The sequence below is a fragment of the Protopterus annectens genome, chromosome 3.part0 (genome assembly GCF_019279795.1).
Source record: "Protopterus annectens isolate FY-2018-M chromosome 3.part0, PAN1.0, whole genome shotgun sequence".
Taxonomy (NCBI): domain Eukaryota; kingdom Metazoa; phylum Chordata; order Ceratodontiformes; family Protopteridae; genus Protopterus; species Protopterus annectens.
Genome location: NC_056731.1, coordinates 331,533,988 through 331,546,110, shown reverse-complemented (window position 1 = coordinate 331,546,110; position 12,123 = coordinate 331,533,988). Strand labels below are relative to the sequence as shown.

The window sequence follows — 12,123 nt, the reverse complement described above, 5'->3', positions numbered from 1 at the left end:
CTGTAACCCCGTCAAGTATTGGGCTGACTACAGTGTTGTGTGGTATGGATGAGGATGTCACCTAGCTTTGCTAGCAACTTCATGAGGACTTGAGTTCAGGGATACCATACTTATTTGTCTTTTGAGTCCTATGGTGGCAAACATAATTTCAGACTCCACCAGCACATGGAAGGCTTCCACTGCTATGATGACTGCCTACAGTGACAGTGTTGTTGGAAGATGGAATAGGGTACACATGTGGGGTGGCAGAATATGGAAGGCATTGAAGAGTATGCAGCACTCATTTGCATCTCAAAGTGTACAGTACTCTGGCACCCCTTGTTATGGATGGTGAGGACAGCTAGCCTCCATTGGCAGGACACCTTGCCAGCAACCCATTCCAGGTCATGGTCTTGTAGTCACAACAGCATAGTCAAGGGGGATCTCTATTCCTATTGCAACAAGCCAGCAGAGTGGTCCCAGTTCACAATAACATACTTGTACGCTCACAAAGTTCCTGGCAGATATTGTCCATAAAGCAGAGTTTCCATCTCCTCAAACCCCTATTTCTGCCTCCTGTAGTATGGTTCTCCCACCCAGATTGTGTAGGCAGGCCCTGTGTCTTTGTGTCCTCAGCCACCTGTACACATAATGAAGACTATGACTGCAGTGCAGTGTGTTTGGGAAAGTCTGAGGCACAGTGTGGCCTGACTGCACTGATCAGCACAACCTGATAATAACACTGTATACATCATGTTGTGACACTGCATTGTCACTGTTTGCTTGTTGTGGTCCACCATCCTGGAGTAGACATTGCTGCTTCACTTGTGCTGCCAATTGATGTGTAAATAATGTCTGGGGTGGGCTTGTGCAGCTGCTGATTGTTGCTATCCCATCACATGTCAGACAGTGGCACTCACGATTGTTCCTGGATGACTGTGCATGGGTGTGTGTGAGTGTGTGTGTGTGGTCCAACCATGCAAGTATCTTGGGCCTACCCAGCCTCTTTCTTTAGTAGCATATTATGTAGTATGCAAAATGCTACAAACATCATGCATGCATGCTAAAGCAGGATCATATCAAGTGTCCCCTCAGCCATCTCATGGCAGGAGAAAAAGGCTTTGAGTTTATCAAACACACTTTACAGTATTGCAGGTTTGTGCATATAGGTTCATAGGCTGGTACTAGGCTATCAGCCCTAGGGCCTATACAAGCCTAGCTATAACAATTCCCTGGATATTTCTTCCCACAATATTTACTTCCCTGGATATATGCTTTGTTATATTGGAATACAATCACTCTGGATTCAATATAGGTCTTATAAGTCAGGGCATGTGTGATGCCAAAATCTACTCTAAAACAATCTGTTATATCCTGATCAATGAAATTATGGAATGCCACCTACTGGCAGTAGTATTTCTTTAGACAGCAGACACCATCGCAACCATACACGCGGGAAGTACTGACACTAATCACTAAAGTATGCTGTTGTGTGACAAATTACACTATTTCTGGCAGTCTCGTTACCTGCATCCATAGGCAGCTTTAGGCACCAGCAAACCCTGCGGTCACTGGTGGCACCCTGTTCCTGGGGGGCCTCCAACCATAGAAAGCTATCTTATCCTGATATTTTGTAACATGTCTGTCAAATCATCAAAAGCTAGTACAGCAATCTTGTATACTTAATAAACCAGGTGTCTAGTAACTCTTATCTGTATATCCTTTAAATTTCAAAGATATCTATGGTTATAGTGACAGCATTTCATCAAGTAACAGACTTCATAATTCCATTAAATATTTTGCCACTGACGTACTGCCCCTGAATTAGTTAAACCCTGCTTGTAGTCATTATCTCCATTAAAATTAACAACATAGCTAGCACTGGGTACCTGCAATACCCATGGCTGCAGGGGGCCCTTCAATCATCCTTGACTGCGTGGGCTGGATGGGGAAAAATGAGGATTAAATAAATGTGTTAATTTCCCAGTTACACTCTTTAACCTAATCATGGCTGTGATGTGACCCTGTTAGGATAAAGCTTCTAATGAACATCAGTAAGATAAGCAGCAGAGAGAATAGCAGCCCAGAGTGGCCCGTCTCCGTGCATACCTTCGATTTTAAGAACAGATGATGCTTCCAATCTTCAGGGATGGTTTTCTCTTTCAAGGAGTTTTATAAATACTGACGGAATACCAGATACTAAAACGTGCAACTTCTTTCCTGATAAATTCAGCACAGTGCCAAAATAATAGCAGAATAAAGTCTCAAGATCAATAACACACTTTAAATATTACTCTAATTCACTTACAGAGTTGATAGAATAACACCTTTTGCATCAACATGCATTTTTTGGACAATAAGAAATATAAAACTCTGATGACTGGATTTATTGACTGTCTGTAATCATGAATGATTTACCAACAAATCAAACCTTTTACAAATAGAGCAAAATTATGAGCAAAATCAGGGAAGGTGTATGTGAAATCAGGGACAGTGGCAGGTATGCATTACTCTTGAATGAGGTAAATAAAAGTGACTTACTCTTGATGCTGTTTGATGACTGCTAAACAGCAGTCACTGATCTGGTGTGGCATTATCAGTATTGCACAATGTATTGATATTTGCTGAAATAAGTACAAAACTTGTATTGCTATTTCTCATGTGTGTGTGTGTGTGTGTGTGTGTGTGTGTGTGTGTGTGTGTGTGTGTGTGTGTGTGTGTGTGTGTGTGTGTGTGTGTGTGTGTGTGTGTGTGTGTGTGTGTGTGTGTGTGTGTGTGTGTGTGCGTGCGTGTGTGTGTGTGTGTGTGTGTGTGTGTGTGTGTGTGTGTGTGTGTGTGTGTGTGTGTGTGTGTGTGTGTAGGTAAAAATATCATGGATTTCTGTGAACACACCTAATAATGCTAGGACACATGCATTATTATTATGGGTATCAGTAAAAATGTCAGCTAAAAAGTAATTATATTTCAAAAGTAAAGCACATAATGTTTCACAGAAGATTTATAAACTTGGTTCTTCTAGAATTCTGGTTGTCCCCACTCCCCAGGCTGTATAAATGGATACAAGGGTCTCTTTTACTCATCCTTGATTGTGTGGGGGTCCCACAGAAGCTGTTGCTACTTGGGAAAAATAAGGGAAAAAAATATTTAATTATCTTATTATGCTCTTTAACCTGAGCAGGGCTGTTATATGACCTTGTTAGGATAAAGCTAATAATGGCCTCTGCTTTCAACTACACCCATTTTAAATCCAGCCCTGTTTAGATGTGGGTGTACAGAAAAATGCTGTAGATTTTATGTGTGTTGGGGGGTGGATCATGTGGCTATTACTTCTTTAATTTGCATCACAGTCAAACTTTAGAGGTGTACACTGGAGGTCATTATAGTTTTTGTTTAGCCTGAGGACAGTGTGGCCACTGTTTCTTTTACTTTTTCTCACATAACTCAGAGGTGTACAAAGAAGGTTAATATAGATTGTGCAGAGGCAATATACTGTCTAGGAGCAACAAAGTAGAATACATTACTTTAATCATTATTTTTTCACTTTCCTCACAATCATACATCAGGCATGCATACTGGTTGCTGCCTTTGGGGGCTGCGGGTGAGGAGTGAGGAGGCATGCTATGTATATGTATGTCAGCAGTCACTTGAAATGCATGGCTGTGGCAATATGTACCTCTTTTTTTCTCTCAGTCTAACATCAGTGGGATGCATAGGCGGTGACTGTCTTTTTTTTTTTTGGGGGGGGGGGGTTAGGAGGCATGCAGTATTCCAGGATAGACCAGTGTATCTTCATAACAAGTGGATTGTTAGTTCATTGTCAGCTTTGAACATTTAGCTTTGGGCACAACTTATAGTTTCCTTGAAAGACAAAAAAATAAATAAAAATAAGACTGAAATTCTTTTCTTCCTCATGATTTCTGGTTAGGCCACCACTGGATGGCTTCTTGGACCCTGGAATATCTGAGTTATTTCTTAAATTGTCATTACTGTGCTGTCTTGGTTAGGAAAGGTGTATTGAAAGGATGCAAGGAGAACTAAAGCTGAACAGTAATACTGAATTTCTTTCTTTAATCATAATTTCTGCTAAAGCCATCATTTGATGAAAAAGTTGTGTAAAAAGGGGAATAAAACTCTTAAAAATGAACTTCAGAACATATAGTAAGTTATGGTGTCTTGAAACAGTTGAAGAATAAGGCAAAATGTGAGAAAAGGAAGAAACAATAATATACATGATATGGGGAGCCCAAGATGGGACGAAACAAAGGGGAGGACTGGAGGGTGTGTGTGTGTGTGTGTGTGTGGGGGGTTGAAACAGTAGGCCTAGGGTGCCATTTCACCCAAGTCCAGACCTTTACATGGAATTGTTATGATGCATCATTGTTGCAACTAAATGCCAGTAAATGTAAATGTCTTTTTGTATTATGGGTCAACATAGTGTGGTACATTGACATGCTGAAATGTAACAGCACTGTAGCAACAGGTCAGACTGTGCGTACTACTCCTAAAAGTTTGCAACATGAACTAAAAGGTTTCTTAGGCAGGGTGACAGTGACGAGGTGATACTTAAACTGGAAGTGCCTTGGGGGCCCCCAAACTGACATTTGCTGGAGGCCCTCAAAATGCTAACACCATTCCTACTTTCAGCTCACAATTTTTTGGTGAGCTTTGCCCTTTTATATACAGGTACAAACTGGCATGTAATTTCTCTGTCATACAACTTTGAATCACAACAATGTTCACCTTTTACATACTTGCCTAGCATTAGTACCTCTTTTCTCTACCTCATTTCATTTGCATATCATTACTCTCAGACTCACTCCGTTCCCCTACCCTGTCCCCATTTCCGACCCACCCCCACTACTCTTAGCCTTAGGGTCTATACTAGAATGACGAAACCTCACCTATGCAAATCCTGAAAGGCCGACATATAAACAGCGAACCACATGAACACCAAATGTCCTTAAGCGGGAAATTCAAAATACCGAATCGCCATAGTTGTCCACACCATGTTTAGTGAGGTAAAACATCAGTAGGCAATTCCCTTATCTGGTATAGCTCCCTAACGTAAATGTGCAATAGTTACTGACCTTAAGGTTAGGGTGTGGGTTAAGGTAAGTGCATATATAGTAATACATTCATATTTATTTTGTTTGGGTAGGCAGTACGTAGCAGGCGGTGGAGTTGGCCAACTATGGCAATTCGATATTTTGAATTTTGTGCTTAAGGACATTCGGTGTTCTTGCAGTTCGCTGTGCATGTGTCGGCCTTTCAAGATTCGCGTAAGTGAGGTTTCGGAATTCTAATATAGACCCTAACCTTATACTCCTTAGCTACTCCCACTTTACACATTCACCTATCATTCCACATGTAAAACCCCCTCCTCTTCATCTTCAACTAACACCATAACTGACCCTCCCTTAACCCTTCCCTTGTTTTAAACATCTATAACTTCTATTTCCTATACCTCACATCCATTAAAACAACTATACTGTCATTATTCACTTTACTTCTTTGCAGTATTTCTACCTTTCCTTATATCTACACTCTACCTATTTTTCCTCACTCTCCCCCCTTCACAATGATATCTAAAAGACTAACCTGTACCTCTCCACTCCTATGCATATTCTTATCTCTCTTTGTCTGGCTAAACTCATAATTCTTGACCCTAATTCTATTCCCCCTAAACCTATAACTATCACATACTCTCCACCTCCTCATTCAAACTATTACTTTAATATCTCATCAAACCTATTCCCTTTGCACCCTCTGCTCTACCCTAAGCTAATCATTTTATCTACACCCTGCCATGCTCTCTACCAAAAAAAAACACTTCAATATACTCTGAAAATATTTACTTGCACCGATCTTTTCACACCTATTCTCCACAATTCCCCTCAGTGGAAATATCCAACCTAATCCAGAACTCGCCTTAGATAATCAGTCCACTCATCCTAACATCCACAAGTCCCTAAAACTAGTAACACTTAATTTCCAAATTCAAAACAAAATCTCAGATTTTCACACCTGGACAGCCCACCATCAACCTAATAAAATTGCCACCACAGAAACCTGGTTAAAGCCAACAAAAAATACTCTGAATTCCTCAGTCTAGGCTTCCGCACCGTTCGGCTAGACAGACTTCACAAAAAAGGATGTATCATTGCCCCCCCTTTACCCTAGTTCTTACCAATTTATCCCCTTTTCTGATACTATTTCACAATTCTGCAATGCAGAAATTCTAATCTCATTTCAAAATATAAATGATGCCAAAATCTATGTATCATTGCTCTTTACATTCCCCCTGGAAATAATATACCCATACTTGAAAATATCTTGGCCTGGATGTCAGACACTATCAGAAATGAAACTATTATACTTGGATATGTGAATATTAACTGGTCCAATAACTGTTCTAAACTCCACTCTAGTATCATCAACCTATTCCATTTCTCCCAATTAATCACATCTCCTACTAAATTTAACAAAGATCATATGGAAGTCTCTATTTTAGATTGGATAATTGTCAGTGACCCAAATAAAATCTCCTCAGTAAGTACCCTCCCAAATACTCTTAGTGACCATCTGCCTGCTTTTGTTCTCAGATCATTCCCCCTCGCTCCAAAAACAACATCACTACAAACACACCCAAAATTTAGCCAAATTTGACCCTCAAACTTTCGTAAACCTACTGAAAAATATGAATTGGAACATCCTAAAAAACTTCTACTAGACGAGACATAAACTACTTTAATAGTGTATTTCTACAAATAGTAAACAAACTTGCTCCTCCTCGAACAAAAAAGGACAAAAGTCAGTTATGCCCCTTGGCTAGCAAAAGCTACAATGCAATTAATGCATACCAGAGATAAATACTGAAAACAATGACAAAAAGACAAAAACCTTATTGCACAACAACACTTTAAGCAACTCCGCAACCAAGCTAAAAAGCAAATAAGCAAAGATAAAAAAAGAATACTTCCTAAAATGTCAGTACAACCACAAGAAAAACTCAAAAAATTTTTGGCCAGCAATAACCTCATACTAAACCCAAGTACTAAAGCCCAGCCTACCCCATTTCCAACCAAAACTCATAATGACATTGCAAATCTTTCCAACACCCATCTCATAAATACTATATCCAACATCACTTCCAATTTCACCACACACCAAAATGACAGTAATTCTTCCACTATCATTTCTTCATCAAAATCCTCTCTTGAGTCTTCAGAAATTTCCACATCCATTCTCCCTAAAACTCATTTTCACTGCCACAGTAAAATGGCTACTTCTCAGACTTAAGCCAGGCTGTAATGCAGCTGATAATCTGCCCACAAAATTGCTAAGAATAGCAGCCAATGCAATTGCGTATCCCATTAGCATACTTATAAATAGATCTATCCTTGAACATTACGACCCTAATACTTAAAAAATGTCATATATTTTAGCCCTCCACAAAGGTGGTGACCCATCAGACCTTTCCAATTACCAACCAATCACTATTATCTCCCCTATCTCTAAGATTCTCAATAAATGTATACAGATTCAACTCCTTGACTATCTAATCAACAGTCATATTCTATCTCCTACACAGCACAATTTTAGGCCAGGTCACAGTGCAATCACAGCCTTGATCTCCTTCTTGGATTTAATAAACAAAGGTAGAGACTCTGGCAAATACATCTTATTTATTTTCCTAGATCTAACTAAAGCTTTTGCTACTCTTTCTCACCCCCTTCTTCTGGATGGACTCTCCCAAATAGGTCTTTCCCCTCACTAACTCAGCTAGTTCTCTAGCTATCTATCCAATAGGCAATAATCAGTCAGGAGGAATTCCTCCCTTTCCTCTTATCTCCCTTTCGCACTGGTGTTCCCCATGGGTCTATTTTAGGCCCCCTATTATTTAGCATTTTTGTTAATAATCTATATGTATCTCTTACCCAAGGGTCTGTTATCCAATATGCAGAGGATTCCACAATCATTTGCTCCACTGATTCTATACCCAAGTTCCAGCACATTACTCAAATTGCATTTTCCTTAGTTGAAAACTGGCTTACAAAAATTAATTTGCTTCTCAATCCTAACAAAACCAAGCTAACAGTTTTTCTCCCAAAGAAAAACTGTCTTAAACAAAGACCAAATGTCTATTCTCTCTCAGAACAAAACGGGTCTATATTGCAATGTCGAACTCACAGGAGTTCGACCATTGTAATATCGAACCCAAATGTTCAAAATACTAAAATGGCGAAGCCACAGCAACCGATTTTTTTCACAGGGAAAAAATCGGTGAGTTGTTATCGTGGCTTTACTATTTCCTCCACTGTGGTGCAATCTTGGAGTTGGTATATTTAAGTAGGAGGGTGTGGGGGGAGAAGATTAAGTTTAAAGTGTACATTTTTTATTTGTTTTTTTTTTGTTTGTTTTTTTTGTACCGGAACAGTGATTTTTTTCCCTCGGAAAAAAAATCGCTGTTCTGTGTTTTCGTAATTCTTGGGTTTCAAAGTTCATGGTTCGAAATTCCATTGTTTGAACTCCTGTGAGTTCGACAATGTGATATAGGCCCAAACAAAACTCCTATTTAAATAGTTGCCCATACTAAATTACTAGGGGTTATTATAGAGGAACACTTAAAATTCAGTCTACATTTTCTATATAACACTAAAATAACTCTCCAAAAACCCAGCTTGCTGTTTAGACACAAACGTCCTTAATCTTACCACTAAAACGACCCTTGCTAATATTTATCTTCTTCCCTCTCTTACCTATGGTGCTCCATTATTTATTAACTTACTCTCTACCCTAAAATCAAAATTAGAAACCTACTACAACAAAATAGCTAGATTTGCCATGAATGCTTCTGATTCTTCTCATCACTGTACCGCTTTACACTCTCTAAACTGGTTTGAACTACCACATTATCTCTCCAATATTCAATTAATCTCAGCCCATAAATAATATATAAACCCTCTGCATGTCCAGCCCTCACTTCCTTATTCAGCAACTACCTTCCCAACAGGTCCCTTAGATTTAAGAATCAACATCTATTGCAAATACATAAACCAAAACATCATGTCGGCCAACTTTTATATTCCTACTCATAGCTAGACTCTGGGACTCTCTCCCTTTCACTGTTAGATCCAACCTTCAAATTGCTACTTTTAAAACTTCCTTACATAATTATTTCTCTTCCATTTGGAATTGTAACTGTTCTACATCCCCTGCATCTAAAACCTAACCATATTCCTTCCTCTCTACTCCTACTTTGAACCCACCTTAAACTAGCCTCCAATTATCATATAACCTAGTTACTCATATTCATATAACAAACGTTATCTATACCTCTATATCTTCTACTTCGTTTTCCCTTCTAGTCTCTATTTCCTACAGTTCCCCCTGTTTTTCCTATTCTCTTTTCTATACCTATACATGTCTACTTCTCCTTCTCAGAATGATCCTGCATAGCCCCCTTTTTCTTTAATTCGACCTCTTTACCTTTGCCCCTTTTGCCAAAAAGATATATTTTTATCCTTGACTTCTTTGCATGTACGTCCCAAATGTTATGCATGATTTTCATTTTCATAATTTTGCTATACCTCCAAATTCAATAACCTTGTTATAATTTATGTATGAATTCGCTACTGTTTGTACTTTGAAATCATTGAGATTAACTTGCCTGTATACATTTTAATTGCTCTATATTATTACTTGTTTTGGACCTTTTCTCCCCAGGCCTCCACTGAAAATGGGCTCCCAAGGCCCAGTGGACTATCCAGATAAACAAATGCCAATAAATAAATAAGTTTGAAAACATTTTCTGTAGTGTAGTTCTGCTCCCTGTAATACTGAATAATATGGAATTGTGAATCACTATCCTGCTGTGTCAGCCTGTGTATGCCTGAATTGTGCATAACTGAGCGGTGTACTATGCTACTTGTCTCTGAAGCCCAGCTCCCGTTTTATCCATTATTCTTCATTTTACATTTTATGTAGTTTGGGTTGGCCCACTTTTTCCAGTTATAGCGTTGTTGCACATTTATGTGATTTTTTGTGTTAATTTAGGATTGTGTAGTTTATTGTTACAGATTTGTAGCTTTTATTTCTTGTTTTGATCTGAAGTTATTTTAGTAAAGACTATTGCAGAGGAAGTATGTGGTGTTTCCCCCTTTCCTTAAGGTTGCTTGACAGTGGAGGTTGTGATGTCCCCATTCTGGGCAAGTAATCAAGGAGACTGAATGCTCACCACTGACACTGGAGAGGGACGTTCACTTTGAAAATAAATGTATACACTCAGTATTTCCAGATGCAGACCTCTCTACATCAAGTACAATTTCCCTTAAGAGCACAAAGGGAACACAGTCAACCCGGGGTCTGGATTTCTTTTTATCTGTCTCCCTCCAGGGCCCAAATAAGGCTCTTCACTAGCAAAGCTATAGGGTTAAGTCCTCAGCTGAGTGTCCAAGCAAAGTCCTCCAGCACCATCTCTGTGAAACCATTGCTTTGTGTCTCTGCTACAAGCAGCAGACACACACACACACACACACACACACACACACACACACACACACACACACACACACATGCATACACACACACACACACACACACACACACACACACACACACACACACACACACACACACACACACTGTGAGATTTGATTTTCACACACCTGGGAAAGGCCAGCACAGATTTACCTGCTATGCCCCCTTCTGTCCAAACTATAAGCTACTGTAGTTATCACTACCACCAAACACTACAAAGCCAGCTACCTAAGGCTCTTACAAGGGTACCCAATTATACTGAGTGAGATTAATATTAATACAAAAGGTAACGTTGACCAAACAGCTAAGCTTCAGGAGTGGCCATAGTCTCATCAACAGATATAAGTACTTTCAAAGGTTAAAATATTCTCTAAAGGACCAGCCACAATGAAAAGTTTAAATATATTTAATAATAAATAAAAGAACATGAAAATACAAAATATTTATTTACAGTAAACATAAGAGTTTCGAACATAGGAATATTAAAATAACACAGCTGGAAAGATTCAAACAGTTAAAGAAACACAATACTTATATATTCTCACTATATTTTCCTGACTGATCTAGAGAATTATTGTTCCTACTTATTTAATAGAGCAAGGCAAGAAGAAGTAGGTGAGGGGTCCTTCTATGTCAGGTTCCAAGAATCACACTGCCCTGAGACTTCTGTCTCACCTAATATTAAAACATTATTTCTGTACAAAATGACATCACATATATCTGGTCATCTGACTTCTGGTTCCCATGCAACCCCTCATTGCTAAAAACTGCCAGGATTTAGCACCTACATGTCAATAATACACACACAAGAGCATTGTTCTGATCGGGAGCAACTTCTCGAAGTTATAAAATAATTACAAACTTCTACTCCACCTACAGAGACTAACAAACTATGCTTCTTACAGACATTGTGTCTCTAGCTTCATTCAAAACTGTGAGATAATATCTTTATGGCCTAGGTTCAGTAATTTAATTTCTTACTATTTTCCAAAGTTAGTTGGAGCTGAGCTTAATCCCTTCTCTTCCAGTAACCTCTGTTAACATACAGTATATATATTTAATTCAGTTACAATACAGTCAGGACCCACTGTTGGTACATTTTTAACACAAGCATTTTTATAAATCCATTTTCAATACAACCATCTGTACAAATAAGTTTGATATTCAAATAGCATATAATTCTTTACTAGATTCCAGATAGCTGTGCTGGCATATGTTACACATCCACTTCCCTTCTTCTCCTGGCATAGCTGGCAATACCTCACATCATCACAGAGGTAATATACACAAGGAATGCCAGTGAATGGGGGACAGGTGATGTCTTCCATGTGAAGGCTGCAGAATGGCTTGCCCATGCAAAAACACTTGCTTTGTTTTGCCATAATTTTTTACATTTGTGGCTTTAGTTTAGATTCACCTATCATTATTTATTTATGGTTTTGATTAACTGACACATGCTTTGAATATAGCATACAAATTATATTTTTATTTGAAATTTTAATTTTGCCTTTGTCCTACAAGTCAAACGTAATATTTTAATGTGTGTATCCCTGATTAGATCATGACTGAAAAAAACTTCACCAGTGCAGCTTATATTTACTTACC

The 12,123-nt window shown here is 38.7% G+C and overlaps 1 protein-coding gene across 1 annotated transcript in view; it reads right to left on the bottom strand.

Moving 5' to 3' along the window:
• Positions 1 to 12,123, bottom strand: part of LOC122796369 (receptor activity-modifying protein 3-like) — a 557,028-nt gene that overhangs the window by 474,535 nt on the left and 70,370 nt on the right. The gene's annotated exons all lie outside the window — the stretch shown is intronic.